The following is a 17,291-nucleotide window of genomic DNA, read 5'->3' on the forward strand; positions in this document are numbered from 1 at the left end:
GTTACCCTTTCTTACAAGTTGGAAGCTAATCTAATTAAGATACGAGAATCGGCCAAGAACCAAAAAAAATACGAGTAATATATATATACACCAATTCAAATCATTATTAGGTTGATGATTTGGACGTGGAAGAAAACTTCAAACGGACCTATCGCCTTCGTTCGAAATTAAAATTGTCTGAATGGGGATATTTTTGTTTTCTCGTTCTTAAAAAAAATAATAAAGTTTAGAATTCGTTTCTTTTCCTTTTTTTATTTTTTTAATTTATTTATAAGTTCTGACTTATGAATCAATTACAAACTAATATTATGACCTTTCACGCAGGAACTGAAATTCCAAGCAAAAGGTTTGTGCCAGGGATGGAGTCAAAAGCTCTTATGCGCAAGGAGCAAGGACCAAAAATTTTTTTTTGGTAGGAGCGAGTAGGTTAAATTTTTATTTTTTACCTAATTTTTTTTTTCTTTGTGGAATTTGGGGGGGAGGGTCCATGGCCAGCCTCAGCCCCCCCCCCCCCCCCCCCCCCCTTAAATCCATCACTGGTTTATGTGGTGGGGTGTTAGATGAGTTTAGCTACTCGTGAACTTGGTTCAATTCGGCTCGCTTAAAGTCGATTCGGTCTCAGTTCGAAAAATAAATGAGTCATTCATGAATATAAATCATATGCTCGCGTATAAACTCGGTTCAGCTCAGACAAAGCTCGTGAGCTCGGCTTGTATAAGTTCGACTCGACTCATTTAGCTCGAATCATTAGCTTACTCGTGTGTGTGTGTGTGTGTGTGTGTATATATGTGTGTGTGTATATGTGTGTGTGTGTGTGTGTGTGTGTGTGTGTGTGTTTGTATGTAAGAATAAGTTTTATAAATATAAGATTTTATAATTATAGTATATAAATATTAACATAGTAAACATAATATATATAATACTACAAACGTTCCATTTAGAATGTAAAATATAGATCAAAGTTAAAATTGTACTAAATTTTAATATTTGGTTTTTTGAAGTAAAAATTATTATAAAACTCTAATCGAGCTCAAGCCGCTCAAGCTCGATTGGAGGCTCGGCTCGTTAAGTAAGCCGAGCTCAAGCCAAGCTCGAACTTGGCTAGGCTCTTAACAATTCGAATTCGAGCAATCCTTCAAAACTCGGCTCGAATTGCACTAAATTACAATTACAATTGATTCCACTAAATCAATTCTTTAAATTTACTTAATTTTGACTTTTGAATCCTCCATGAAATATTCCGTAGCATAACTAAAGTCAAGATATTGCCATTTAATTCTCTACCTCTTTTTCCTTAAGTCCCCTAATTTTATATATTATACTCGTACTCATGAAAGACTTATCACATGTACTTTGTATTTCAGTATCTCATACCAAAATGCTTCGGCCAGAGACTTATAATAATCTAATCCATAAAATCATTCTCAAGTGAATATTTATTAGGATTAGCTTAAATAGAAATTGATTTTCACAACACAATTCCCTAGGGATTTGATCTCGTACTTGTACACACACTATATTGCATACGATTTGTGTGCTTGCGAGTACTTTAAAACTCACAACAAAAATATCTTGAACAACTCCTTGAACATATCAACAGAATTCAGGGGCAGCTTCTTAAACTAGTCTCTGGCATTCCCATAAAGAGTAAGAGGGAAGGCCCGGCACGCCACTTCATTGGGGGTCCCATGAAGATCTAGATAAGCTCAAAAATTCTCCAAGTGATCAAGAGGATCTCCATTACCAGCATAACTCAAGATCTGAGGTACCTTAAACTTCTCAGGTAGACGTAGTATGCTACCTGCCTGGTGAAGGGTGAGCCAGTACCCATTAGGAGCTTGTCCATCGCAATGGATTTGCTTTTGTCTTTCCTTTCCATCTCCATGTACGTGCACCTTCTCTCCAACTCAGCAATAATTTTGCTCAAATCTCCTGCATCTTCTTGTTGGTCTCCATGACGGTTGGCCTTATCACTCCTTTGTTCCCGGTGATCATCCTCCTGGAAATTATCTTCTTAGTGACCGTCCTTCTGAAGATCATTGGTATGGCTATTGCGCTCTTCTTCCTCATGCTCCTCTCGGTTCACCTCGGGATGGGATTGTCCTGAGGCTTTGAGCCGCAACTCTAATTTATGTTGTGTTAGGGATTCAATTTAGGCTTCCATCGCTACCATGCGATCCTAGTCTCCGCCACCTAGGGGAGGGAACGGTGGAGGCTGTGGATTGTTTTGAACTTCTGTAGCTGGGTGGGGTTGAACAATTCCGGCTACAATGTCTTGTATCTTCTTGTTGATCTCCATGACGATCAGCCCTAGCTTCCACTCCTTTGTTCCTGGTGATTGATGAGTACCAAATATTGTATATTTGGACCCCTTGATTTACATTAGTTAGACCTTTAGCCTTGCTATTTTCTGATTTTTTGTTAGTTTTTTGTGTTTTTGTGTTTTATAGGTCAATAAGAGAGGAATGGCAAAATTTCATGTGGAAATGCTTGAAAATTCGGAAGTCCCGGAAAGTCGATCGATCGAACTCAAAAGTCGATCGATCGAATTTTTCCCGAAGTCGATCGATCGATTTTTCCTAGAACTGACTGTTGCAGAAGTGCGCCAGAACGCCCAATCAGGAGCTTCTCCATGACAAAAGCAGTTCTCCCTCTGATTTTCGCAGCAGAACACGCTGGTTTCATGACCTTGGTTGTCTCTAGCAAGAGAGGAACCTTAGAGGGGGTTAGAGGAGTCATTTTACATGGGTTTCTAACCCTAATTTCCTTCTATAAAGCCATAGCCATAAATTCTGAGAGCAGTAGATAGGTTTAATTCCGTGCATTTTGTAGTTTATTTCAGTAGCTCTTTTCTTTAGACATTTGTCTTTGTAAAGCTTCTCTTCAATTTTCATGTTTGTTCTTCAAGTCTTTGTGGTGTTCTTATTCATGGGAGGCTAGAACTCTCAATTAAGGTTGAGGATGAAACCTCTCCATTGATAACACTCACACTCTTGTAGTGTTACTTGCACATTTAATGCTATATGATGTGCAAATTTTAATACTCGCAAGCGCATGAGTCAATTGTAGCATAGTGCATGTGCAAGTACGAGATCGTATCCATAGGGAGGTGTGTGTAGAGAAGAAAAATCAATTTTTATTTAGATTAACTTTATTTTAAGCTAGAGCCCAAAATTTGGAATTTGTCAAATAAAATAACAAACGAAAATAAAACTATATAAGAACAATTAAAGAAACACACTAAGTTATCGGAATTCACCAAATCAAATGAAACACCCTACTCTTGCACTCTATTCATAGATTTAATTCAATAAGCCCGATATTCAAATTCTTGAGTAACAAAGCATGAAAATATTTGAAGAATTCAACTCAACAAATCACAACGATTATCCCTTTTTAATCGAAATCATCTATTGTATCCGGAAATCACAATAGATATCTCAATCTTAAAGAAATCAATCGATGTATCCATCGATTGAATTACAACAAACATCAAATAAAGATCATCAGTCTAAGAATAAAATTCAATAAATTGACATAAAATTTGAATATATATTAGAACATTAAACCTATGAATATCATGACAAGAGTAGAGGTGCTATCATTGACGAGGTTTCATCCTCAACCTTAGTTGAGGATTTTAGCCTCTCATGATTGAAAACACCAAAACTCTTGGAATGAAAATCATAAGACAATAAAAGTGAAGAAAAAAAGGAAGAACAAAACTTTAATAAAAGAAAATAATAAATTAAAACAATGGAAAAGAAAGAAGAACGAAAATTAAATAACAATAAACAAAAAAAGTAAGCAACAAAACAATTAAAAGAAAGAAGAATCAATTGAAAATTAAAATAGCAAGAAACTAAAATAAACAAAAGACTTGAAAATTTAATAACTTTAAATTAAAAGAAATATGACAAAGTAATGACTTACAAAAGAAAAGACAAGAGCTAAGACAAGTGCTTTGAAGAGAAAAATTGATGCCCTAAGTGGTACTTAGCAGGGGGTATTTATAGCAGAAGATTAGGTTAAACCAATCTTTTACAAAATGGCACCTCTACCCCTCTAAATCCTAATAGGAGAAAAGAACGCTAGGATTTAGGGTCATATTTTCAAAATAGCACATCTACCCCTCAAAAACCCTAATAAGATAAAAGAATGGTAGGGTTTGGAGTGTCTGCAGTCGCCAGGAACAAGGAAATTCGCGCTCATATATTGCGGGGCATTTATGACGTGGCAGTCATTTGAATTAGGAAAATTATATTTCACAATGATTTGTAGCATTTTGAATTATCTTTCCAACGCCGCTGATTTCACTTCAATCTGAAACTTGAAATGAAAGTTATGATCAAAATACTATGACTTGTGCAGAACTTGAAATTTAATCCAATCCGATTTTGACTTCCAAAATTTGCATTTTTTTCACTTTAAAAATACGGTTTTCTCTTCAGGATCTGCAAAATACCAAAATACAAAAATTAACCAAAAATATTAGAAAATAATAAAACTAAAGGTCTAACTAATGCAAATTAAAGGGTCCAAATATACAATATTTGGCACTCATCACTATATCATTATGTTGTTCAAGTTCCATTCATTTAATGCTTTATCTTTTACAATGAATGTGGTTGGTAGTAGAAATAGGACATTTAATGTGTTTCAACCGATGGATACATTGTTTTATCGGTTTGAAAGATGATATCCATTGTGATTTACTCTTTGAATGGATACAATGGATGATTTAATTTCAAACGGGTAGTCTTTGTGATTTATCTTTGAGTTGGATTCGTTTAATGGTTCTAAGGTCTATGATTGAGAAACTTGAATGACACCCTAAGCTTAATGTTCTTTGGGTGTTCAAGTGGAAACCAAGAGGGTGAGCTGTTGGATTTGGTTTGGTGAATTCCTTAGCCTTAGTCCCTTTTTACATATTTCACTTCTTCCTATTTAACTTAGCATTTTTGGTGCATGCTTAACCCTCAAACTCTTGGAACTAGGTTAGAATGAGGTTGATTAAGCAAGACACTAATTTTTGACCATTTTCCTGTGGATTCGACCTCGCACTTGCACACACTATATTGCAAACGATTCGTGCGCTTGCGAGTATTCTTTAAAACTCACAACAAGTTTTTGGCGCCGTTGCCGGGGAAATCGGTTCAAAAATTTGTTTTTGTTTGATTGATTTTGTTTTTCTACTAGTTAGATAGATTTTTGTTTCATTTTTCTGTTGTTTAGCTTCTATTCTGTGTTCTAAGTTTCTCTTTTGTTTCTCCCGGATTTGTTTCTGCAGTTGCTACAGCTTTCTGAGTGCCCTGTAAAGTTGATCGATCGATTCATAAATCGATCGATCGAAAGTCGATCAATCGAACTAAACTTCGATCGATCTATTTTTCTACACACAGCAGCAGCTCAAAATCTGGTAAGTATTCTTTTCTCTAGTCTATTTTGTTCATATTTTGTTTCTGTTTTACATTATTTTACTGTTTGTCTGATTTCTTTTAGTTTATTTTAGTTTAATTAAAATTTGTGTGTAGTTTTATGCTTCATATTACTGTCTATTAGTTTTTGATTTGTGCAAAAAAAAAAAAAAAAAAAAGGGAGAATTTCTATTCCTGGTCTTGCAAAGTTTCAAAGATTCGATCGATCGACCAGTACATCCGATCAATCAACTTCAACACAGGAGGCAGCTCTTGGATAAGTTTAGTAGCAGAAATTTTTGCCAAAACATTTTTGGTCCAATCTTGTAAGTTTTAATTTTTGCCCTTGTTGCTACCTTTGTGTCATTATATACATTTGTGGTTAGTCTTCATATTTCTTAATTTGTTTGTGCTATTTTTCTTTTAATCTTCGAAAAAAAAAAAAATTTGCCAGTGTGGGTTTACTTAGCTATCTAAAGGGCAATATCAAGGTGAATTCTGGCAAGGAAAGGTCTTGAGATTTGAGTGTGTCCGGTGTGACCCCCCTCACCTACTTGGGAACTAACCTAAGATTATACCTTGGAGAATTTTGTCCCCCATTTGCAATTTCTTCTCTTTATTTATTTTGTTTGTCTTTTTAGTTAAATAATTGTTTGTACGTTGGTGTATGCTTGGTAGAAGATCTTTGAATCTAGACTTGACATCTTTAGATCCTGAGATTGAAAAAGCTCTTAGGAGAATGCTTAGAAATTCTGTTGAGATGGTAGATAACATGCATGCGGGTGAGAATGAGAGGAATCGGGGAGAAAACGTTGATCATACTAGGACACTTAGGGATTTGTTTGCACCCGTTGCAACAAATTCTCCTTCATGTATAGTGTTACCCCCAACCAATGCCACTCACTTTGACCTTAAGCCCCATGTCATCCAACTCCTACCCGCATTCCATGGCTTGGACCTCGAAAATCCTTATAGCCATGTGAAGAAATTCAAAGACATCTGTGCCACCTTCAAATTTCAAAATTTTTCTGAAGAGTCTGTGCATCTTAGGCTATTTCCTTTCTCACTCCATGATAGAGTCAAGGCATGGTGCCTGGTTCCATCACTTCTTAGGAGAACTTGCTGAACAAGTTCTACAACAAATTCTTCCCCATGTCCAAAGTAAATGAGTGTAGGAAGGAAATAACTGATTTACTCAAGAAGAAGATGAGAAATTTTTCTGAGAGTTGGTAGAGATTTCAAGATATGTTGATTAAGTGCCCTCCACATAGATACGAGAAGTGGAGACTTGTGCAATTTTTCTATCAAGGATTAGCTCAATCCAACCATAGCATGATCGAGTCGATGAACCGAGGCACATTTCTGAGTTTGACGGGAGAGGAGGCGTATAGGACCTTAGATCAGTTGTCCGACAATTCCCAGCAGTGGGATTTGTCAAGCTGTCGAGATAAAGCTACTCGTATCCAAAAGAAGGGAGGCATCTATAAGGTGAAAGAAGATGTTGAGTTGAAGATGAAGATAGATGCTCTCACAAAGAAGGTCGAAGCTCTAGTCATAAGCAAATCCATTAGTGCTGCCAACCCATTCCACGTTGATTGCTGTTCCATCTGTGCTAGTCCCATGCACTTAGCACAGACTTGCCCATCTTTGCCAGCTTTTGTCGAGTCACCAATGGAGCAAGTGAACGCTTTCAACGACTATAGGAAGCAAGCCAATGGACCCTTTTCCGAGACCTACAATCCGGGGTGGCGAAACCACCCTAATTTCTCATGGAAGCAGAACCAGCCTATGACTCAAGGGGGAGTTCCTCACCAACCCCACACTCAATACCCCCCTGGATTTCATCAGCTGGTTCACCAACAAAGTCGTCCTACCCAGCCAGCACCATCATATCAAGCCCCTACTCAAGCCCCTACCTCTTATTCACAATCCACCCTGGAAGACACTCTCAAGGCCTTCATACAGCTTACAGGGCAATCCATCAATGATGTGAAGAACGCTACCATGGTGAACACTCAAGCTATTGCCAAGATGGAGACCCAGATTGGGCAAATTGCTAGTCACTTGGGGGAGAGAGAGAAGGGAAAGCTCCCTAGTCAGCCTGTGCCGAATCCAAAGTTGCAGTTCCATGAGGGAAGTTCATCAAATGCAGTGCATGGGCAGGAGCATGTGCAAGCTGTTGTCACACTTAGGTTAGGGAGACAAGTGGACAACCAAGTGGTTCTTCCTAAAGAGAACCCTGCTGCACAAAAAGGACAAGGAAGCGGGAGCACAATGGAGAAAGATGCGGAGCCATCCACAGCCACTCCCACTATTGAGATTCCTCCTAGGTCTTTTGTACCGAAGGCGCCATACCCTGACAGATTGCTAGTGCCCAAGAAAGGAGGAAAGTTTGAGGACATTCTGGAGGTATTCAAACAAGTGCAGATCAACATCCCGTTCTTGGATGCCATCCAGCAAGTGCCGTCTTACGCCAAGTTCTTAAAGGACTTGATCACCGTCTTACGCCAAGTTCTAAGAGTTTACTCCTCTGGAGAGTAATGAGAAAGAGGAGGCAGCAGTACCTGAGCCTCCAAAGAAGGAACTTAAGCCCCTACCGGACGATCTCAAGTATAAGTTCCTCGGTCCAGCAGAGACTTTGCCTGTGATCATAGCGTCAGATCTTCATGCTACTCAAGAGGAGAGGTTGTTAGACATCTTAAGAGAGCACAAGGAAGCTATAGGCTGGACCATTGACGACATTAAGGGAATCAGCCCCTCGGTGGTGATGCATAGGATACACTTGGAGGAAGACGCCAAACCATCGAGGGAGCCACAGAGACGGCTCAACCCATTCATGCAAGAAGTTGTGAGGGGAGAAGTAATCAAGTTATTGGATGCAGGGATCATCTATCCAATTTCTGACAGCAAATGGGTGAGCCCTATTCATGTCGTGCCCAAGCGAGCTGGAGTAATGGTCATACTGATCAAGGAGGGCGAGTTGGTACCGATCCAAGTTCAGTCAAGATGGAGAGTCTGCATTGACTAGCGCAAGTTGAACACCGCCACCAGGAAGGATCACTTTCCTCTTCCTTTCATTGATCAGATGGTGGAGCGATTGGCTGGGCATAAGTACTACTATTTTTTGGATGGTTATTCTGGATATAACCAGGTCCCCATGGACCCTAAAGACCAAGAGAAGACGACCTTCACTTGTCCTTTTGGGACGTTCGCCTACCGACGCATGCCTTTTGGGTTATGCAATGCACCCGCTACCTTTCAGCGGTGCATGATCAGCATCTTTTCTGACATGGTGGAGCGTTTTCTTGAGATATTCATGGACGACTTCTCGGACTTCAGTTCAACTTTTGAGGAGTGTTTGCACCACCTCACTCTGGTCTTAGTGAGGTGCAAAGGGAAAAACCTAGTACTCAACTGGGAGAAGTGCCATTTTATGGTAAAGAAAGTGATCGTACTTAGGCATGTCATCTCTCATCGGGGGATAGAGGTTGACAAGGCAAAGGTGGATCTAATATCCAACCTTCCACCTCCACGAACGGTTAAAGAGGTTCGCTCTTTTCTTGGCCATACAGGATTTTATAGGCGATTCATCTAGGACTTCAGTAAAATCGCCCGGCCCTTGTGCAAGTTGTTGGTAAAAGAGGCCCCATTTATTTTTGATGAGGACTGCATGAAGGCATTTGGGGCCTTGAAGAAGATTTTGATGTCCACACCTATCATTCGGCCCCCCAGCTGGGGCACACCTTTTGAAATCATGTGTGACGTGTCAGACTATGCAGTTGGAGCTGTTTTGGAGCAGCGCATTGATAAACACCCCCATGTCATCTACTATGCAAGTCGGACTCTGAACGATGCCTAGCTAAATTATTCAACCACTGAGAAGGAGCTCCTGGCAGTCATTTTTGCTTTGGATAAGTTTCGATCCTACTTGTTGGGATTAAAAGTCATCATCTACTCGGATCACGCGGCATTGAAGTACCTTTTCTCCAAAAAGGATGCTAAATCTCGCCTCATTCGATGGATTTTGTTGTTACAAGAGTTTGACATTGAGATTTGGGACAAGAAGGGTTCCGAAAATGTGGTGGCCGATCATCTTTCGAGGATTACCATGGATTTCACTGAGGAGGCCACCTCCATCTCTGAGACCTTCCCTGATGAGCAATTGATGCATATTGCTCATACTCACTACCGTGGTTTGCTGACATAGTAAACTATCTTGTCACCGGTCAAATGCCTTTGCATTGGGGGCAACAAGATAAGTCCAAATTCATGGCCATGGTGAAGAATTTTTTCTAGGACGATCCTTATCTGTTCAAGTATTGTCCCGATCAGATCATTAGGAGATGTGTCCCCGAGCCCGACCAATCTAGTGTCATCTCCTTTTGTCACGATCATGCTTGTGGAGGCCACTTCAACGCGAAGAAGACCGCTGCAAAGATTTTGCAGTGCGGATTTTATTGGCCGACCATCTTTCAAGACGCTCACACTTATTGTGTTTCATTCGAGCCCTGTCAAAAGCTAGGGAGTATTTCACGCCGAAATATGATGCCCCTCAACCCCATTCTTATTGTCGAGATCTTTGATGTGTGGGGCATCGATTTCATGGGACCTTTCCCACTCTCCTTCGGCTATCTATACATTCTGGTTGCAGTGGACTACGTGTCCAAATGGGTGGAGGCGGTTGCCTGCAAGACCAATGACCACAGAGTTGTGGTTCAATTTTTAAAAGACACTATATTTGTTCGTTTTGGTACTCCTCAAGCAATTATTAGTGATGGTGGAAAGCATTTTTGCAACCGGGTCTTCGAGCAGCTGATGAAGAAGTATTGCATCACGCACAAGGTTGCCACTCCCTATCACCCTTAGACGAGCGGTCAAGTGGAGGTTTCAAACAGAGAGATCAAGAGGATTTTGGAGAAGACGGTGAACCCGTCAAGAAAAGATTGGTCTCTTCGTTTAACGATGCATTATGGCCTTCAAGACCCCGATTGGCATGTCACCCTACCGTATTGTGTACGGAAAAGCATGTCATCTGCCAGTGGAGTTGGAGCATAGAGCCTACTGGGCCATTAAGCAGCTGAACTTCGATCTCACAAAGGCTGGCTCACTGAGGAAGCTTCAACTCAACGAATTGGAAGAGCTGAGGAACGATGCTTATGATTGTGCTAGGTTGTACAAAGCACGGATGAAGAAGGCCAAAACTTGTTGTGCAAATATCTACCTAAATAAATAGATAAATATTTGTATGTTTTACTAGCAAGTGCACAAGATCAAAACGATAGTATAGTAGGCAAATACGAGATCATTCCCACGAGGATTGATAAATTATGCTTAAAAAGAATTCCTTAATAATTGAGACGAGTGAAAAGCAATAAAAATATTAATCAGATCAAATAAGAGAAGAGATCAAAATATTGAAGAAATATAATGTGAAATAAGGTAGGGCTTCGATATCCGCTGCTAATCATACTCAATTAAGATTCACAATGCCAATGCTACCATCATAACTTGATACTTAATGCTTACCAACCACAAGGGAATGGTATCTTCTCCTAAAGCTATTGATTTCCCTGAGCAACTAGTTAGGCATGGTATCTACTCTAACTCTTTTCTTCATTGAAGGATTTAGCATGGTATCTACTAAGTTGTTCTTCAAGAAAGCATAAATTTATGGAAATTGGTAAACACACTCAGATTGGAACATGGTGTCTATTCCAGTTGTCTTTATGTTGATTAATTCAAGAACCTGTGATGGGGTTCTTTTGTTACTTTATTATGCCCAGGACTCGGTCATCCAAATTGACATAAATAACAAATCCATACCACATGCATATGATGATCAAGCATAAACATGAGAGGAATTCAAGAAAATAGGAAATAATCAAGTTAAGCATCAATATATGAATTGTAGCATAGGCGCCAATTGAAAACCTTAACGAGACATAATTAGGGCTTCAATCGAGCTCTAACTAAAGTATTAGTTACAACTAATATAAACTAAAATTATATACATACAGAAAATAAATAAATAAAGAAAATAAAAACTAGGAAGAACCTCCTTCTTGATGGAACCTTTGATTCTTCCTCAAAGCTTGTGTGTCTTTTCTTCAAAGGCTAAAGGCCTATTTATAGGGATTAGAGAAGCTCTAGAAGCTCTAGAATTCCTATTACAATTCTAAGTAGGTCTTCTAGTCCAAATAGAGTAATTACAAGTCTTTTCCTTTTCTGAAATTTCTATCCAAGTAGGAAAAGGATTCCAAAATTCATACAGATTTGTGGTCTTTTATTGCGGGGCGATTTTGGCATGGTAAATGTCCGAATTAGGAAAAACCTATTTCTTACATATTTGTTAAATTTTATCTTAGCTTTCCAACGCTATAAATTTTGTTGCAATCTGATATTTGAGCCAAAATTTATGATTAAATTACTGAGACATGCTCATTCTGAATTCTTTCCGAAAATAACGAATTTTTGCCAACTTCTCTTTCCTTAAATTCAAAATTGATTGGAATTGAATCTATCCAAAAGTGAGTTTGCTGACTTCATTATAATCTTGGAATTTGATGGATTTTCTTCCAAAACCTGTAAAATACAAGAAAACACAAAAACAACACAAAACATCAAACTATAACAAAACTAAGAGCTTAATATATGAAAATTAAGGGGCTTGAATGTATAACATTCAACACTTATCAAAGGTTCATGACCAGAACATATTGAGACGATCTTTTGAACCTGGTCAAAAAGTCCTTTTTTACAATTCACGTCTGCATCTATTTTCTTGGAAAGATGGATAAGATATCCCGACACAGTGGTATCTTTATACCGCTTGGAACGGCAAAAAAAAATGCTAAGGAATCAAAAAAAAAATTGAAAAATTGGATCTATGTCCAATGGATCACACCTAACAAGAAAAAGTATTTTGTTTTGGCTCGACCCGTAATCAAAAATGAAATAGCAGACGGTATAAATTTCGTAACACTTTTCTCCCAGGATCTGTTGCACGAAAGAGATAATTTGGAACTTAGAGTTGTCAATTATATACTTTATGGAAATGGCAAATCAATGGAAGCTCCGATCTCGATGGACAGGCCCATTCATTGTTCGTTCAGTATTTTCTTATGGGACCATTGAGATTGAGGATCTAAAGAATGACAGTACTTTCAAGGTGAACGGGCAAAGACTGAAGCCATTTTTGGAGTTGCAGAGCCCGGAGGTTGAGATGACCCTTTTGGAGGATCCGAGTTACTCGGAATGATTGTCGTCAGGATGGAAAGTCTGGCTGAAGACTGAAAACTTAGCGCTTGTGGGAGGCAACCCTCATTATTCTTCCGTATCATTTGATCTTATTTCTTTTTGTTTTAGTTGTGATTTTCAGGACAATGTTTGCCGTTCAAGTTTGGGGGGAATGTTCTCTTGCAGTGTGCCCAGCTTCAATCACCCACTTCGGTAGTGTATCTCTCGCCACATTGGGGACAATTTGTCATTTAGTTTGGGGGTGGTGAAAAATTGAAATGACTTCTAAAAGTAAAGTGTGTGCAACAAGTGTCAACAAAAATTAAAGCACAACAGAAAGTAAATGACACAAAGATTTTTGTTGACGAAGTGGAAATTCAGTTAAGAGAAAAACCACTCTGGGGCAGCCAAACCCAGGAATTCCACTATTCAGAAGACAAAGCTAGATACAAGACAGTAACACTCACATGTACCGATGCAGTGGTCGTACCTTGATCTCTGACGTGTAACCCAACATGAACGCTTCCCAACCAGGTTCACCTACCTGAAGGGGTCTTCAATGGAACTCCTTACCTTAGAGCCGACCTCTAAGATAGACTTCGGTTTACAGCACAGCACACTTGAAAAACGGCTTTAGAGGAGATATCACGTCTCTGAGCTCTAATGGAATTCACACAGAATTCTTCCAGCTCTAAGTGCCCAGGGGCCCCTATTTATAGGTTGGGGGTCAGAATGGGCGTCAGGCAAAATATGCCTGGGAGCCGTCCGGACGGTGAACCATGGCCGTCCAGACGGACAACTGTGCGACAGGTTTTTCTGAAATTTTGGCGGAGAAATCTTTCTTGTATAAGAACATCTTCTGGACGGGATGGCTCATTCGTCTGGACGGACGCACGTCCGCTGCAAGTAATTTCCATAACAGGCTTCGCGCGTCCGGACCATGGGGCAGGAGCGTCCGGACCATGGGGCAGGAGCGTCCGGACGGCTAAACTTCAACACACAATTTCCATATCTAATGCGCGTGCGTCCGGACCATGAGGGGGAGATGTCCGGCCAATTGAAGTCGAATCGGCAGTTACCATATATGATGCACCAGCGTTCGGACCACAGCTGTCAGATGTCCGGTCGGTTCATTTTAAACTGCGATTCTTGCCTTACGGAGATACGCGTCCGGACGGTTGATTGATCTTCCCTTTCTTGAACTTGGAAAGAATTAGTGAATCATTCGAGAATTGATAGGCGTCCGGACGTGCTGCTAAAACGTCCGGACGGAGCATGCTAGCACAGAAGCTTCTCGATACGATGTAGGTGTCCGGACGGAAGAAACACGTCGTCCGGATAGATGATGCTTGTCTGTCTGATGTCCGGACGGAATGACACGTTGTTCGGACGGATGGAACAGTAGACAGATGGGCGTCCGGACGGGATGACACATCATCCGGACGGCTGACAGGGAACTTGAAATTCTTCTGACTCGCAGGCAGAATCTTTTGACATCACTCTGAAAGTGGAATCCCTGTTTACCGCATCATTACACATAAGTGATTTTGTCCAAACATAGAATAAGGCCAAAATACTAACAGGTGGGATAGACATGTCTGTTTGTTATCATTTATTGTTTTTGTTGATATTTTGTGTTTATTCACCAAAAAAAAAAAAAAAAACTTTTATTGTTAGTTGAGCATGGTTACAATTTACTATGGTTTGCATATCATTGGTTTGTCTAACATGTTGAATTTTGCATGTCATTAAAATCTGAAACCTTTTGACTCATCTGTTGGATTATAGAGACTTGACATGTTTAAATCATTTATCACAAGCACGGTAGCATAGGATCTGTGAGGCATGAAATTTGATTTGAGAATGTGTGTCTTGAGACTTGTAGGATGACTTGTTGATGAAACCTTGGCTTATTATAAAAAAAATAATAATAAAAATAAAAAATTTGCTTAGAATAGTATCACCAATTTGAGTTCTCATTAAGTAACCGGACCCCTTGCCTCACTAAGCATTTGATGTTCGCATAAAAAGATGAGAATTTCAGGATTGGTTGTTTGTTTGGCTAGTTTGACTTCGTAGCCTTTTTGACTTGAGTAAGTAAGCCACTAGGGATGTTTTACATCTAGTGCCCTAAAACCACCTGGTTTGGGAGTCACTGGCCCAACACTCGTTACATAGGTCAATTAGAAAGCTTAAGGGAGTCAAGCATTGCACAACCGACACAAAAATAACAAATAAAAGTAATTGCACATTTAAGCCTTGGTTATATTCATCTGATGGAACTCCTATGAGTTTTTGGATACACATGTTTTGAGAAAAATTGAAATCTCATGATTCTATGTTATTAACACCTTACACTTTTGAACATGTGTTGTCTAAGTTTTTCAACTATGAGTCGATCGATTTTTGATAACATGATGATGTGATATTCATTTTGTTAAACATGCTCATGATGTGTGAACCAGGTGTTTTAATGCGGATTTTTGCTTATTTGATAATACAACATTTCAATGTTTGTGGGTATCATTTCTGGCAAACCCTCACGAGACTTCACTCGTCCACTAGGGAGTCCTAGGGGTTTAAAAGGCTTGTTGCATATGCTAAATGCAATCGTTTCTCCCACGAAAGATGATTTATGTTTCATGCTTTGATTTTGTTTTTCATTTTGTTTTGCTAAAGGACTAGCAAAATGTAAGTTTGGGGGTATTTGATGAGTACCAAATATTGTATATTTGGACCCCTTGATTTATATTAATTAGACCTTTAGCCTTGCTATTTTCTGATTTTTTTGTTAGTTTTTGTGTTTTATAGGTCAATAAGAGAGGAATGACAAAATTTCATGTGGAAATGCTTGGAAATTCGGAAGTCCCGGAAAGTCGATCGATCGAACTCAAAAGTTGATCGATCGAATTTTTCCCGAAGTCGATTGATCGAATATAATTCGATCGATCGATTTTTCCTAGAACTGACTGTTGCAGAAGCGCACTAGAACGCCCAATCAGGAGCTTCTCCATGACAAAAGCAGTTCTCCCTCTGATTTTCGCAGTAGAACACGCTAGTTTCGTGACCTTGGTTGTCTCTAGCAAGAGAGGAACCCTATAGGGGGTTAGAGGAGTCATTTTACATGGGTTTCTAACCCTAATTTCCTTCTATAAAGCCATAGCCATGAGTTCTGAGAGCAGTAGATAGGTTTAATTTCGTGCATTTTGTAGTTTATTTCAGTAGCTCTTTTCCTTAGACATTTGTCTTTGTAAAGCCTTTCTTCAATTTTCATGTTTGTTCTTCAAGTCTTTGTGGTGTTCTTAGTCATGGGAGGCTAGAACTCTCAACTAAGGTTGAGGATGAAACCTCTCCATTGATGACACTCACACTCTTGTAGTCTTACTTGCACATTTAATGCTATATCATTATGTTGTTCAAGTTTCATTCATTTAATGCTTTATCTTTTGCAATGAATGTGGTTGATGGTAGAAATAGGACATTTAATGTGATTCAATCGACGGATAAATTATTTTATCGGTTTGAAAGATGATATCCATTGTGATTTACTCTTTGAATGGATACAATGGATGATTTGATTTCAAACGGGTACTCTTTGTGATTTATCTTTGAGTTGGATTCGTTTAATGGTTCTAAGGTTTATGGTTGAGAAACTTGAATGACACCCTAAACTTAATGTTCTTTGGGTGTTCAAGTGGAAACCAAGAGGGTGAGTTATTGGATTTGGTTTGGTGAATTCCTTAGCCTTAGTCCCTTTTTACATATTTCACTTCTTCCTCTTTAACTTAGCATTTTTGGTGCATGTTTAACCCTCAAACTCTTGGAACTGGGTTAGAATGAGGTTGATTAAGCAAGACACTGATTTTTGACCATTTCCCTGTGGATTTGACCTCGAACTTGCACACACTATATTGCAAATGATTCGTGCGCTTGCGAGTACTCTTTAAAACTCACAACAGTGATCATCCTTCTGGAAATTATCTTCTTGGTGATTGTTCGCCCGATAATCCTTTTCCCAAAGATCATTGGTATGGCTTCCTCATGCTCCTCCTGATTCACCTCATGATGGGATTGTCTCGAGGCTCTGAGCTGGGACTCTGTGTTCTATTGTGTTAGGGCTTCGATTTGGGTTTCCATCGCTGCTATATGATCCTGGTCTCCATCGCCTGGGAGAGGGAACGATGGAGGCTGTGGATTGTTCTGAACTTCTGTAGTTGGGTGGGGTTGAACAATCAGCTCCGGCTGGATCTTCTCTCCTAGTTGGCTTGGCTTCCAAAGCATGTGTTCATCACCATGACAAATTGTTTTATGAGAAATGAATAATTGATTCCCACAGATGGGGCCAAAATTGTTGGTACAGTTTTCGGTACGGTGTGAACTGCACATTCTTCGATGTTCTTCACACTCCCCAAGAATACTACAAAAAAAAAAAAAACAACTTAAATTAAGAGACTATTTCGAGGGTCTCGCTCTGATGCCTGAGTCAGTATTTGAGATAAAAATATACTTTATACATAAAATAATCAGTCTTTTGTTTATACCTGAGGTATGAGCCTATTTATAGGCAAAGAGGTAGAGTCAAACCTGAATTAAGTTGGTTTACTACTCCCACTTAAACTAGGAGTACCTGATGTTTGA

The 17,291-nt window shown here is 39.3% G+C and overlaps 1 pseudogene; it reads left to right on the top strand.

The window, feature by feature from the left end:
- The first annotated feature begins 7,691 nt into the window (after positions 1 to 7,691).
- Positions 7,692 to 12,675, top strand: LOC133869024 (uncharacterized; annotated as a pseudogene).
- Positions 12,676 to 17,291: the final 4,616 nt, after the last annotated feature.

Source organism: Alnus glutinosa, chromosome 5 (assembly GCF_958979055.1).
Source record: "Alnus glutinosa chromosome 5, dhAlnGlut1.1, whole genome shotgun sequence".
NCBI classification, from domain to species: Eukaryota; Viridiplantae; Streptophyta; class Magnoliopsida; order Fagales; family Betulaceae; genus Alnus; species Alnus glutinosa.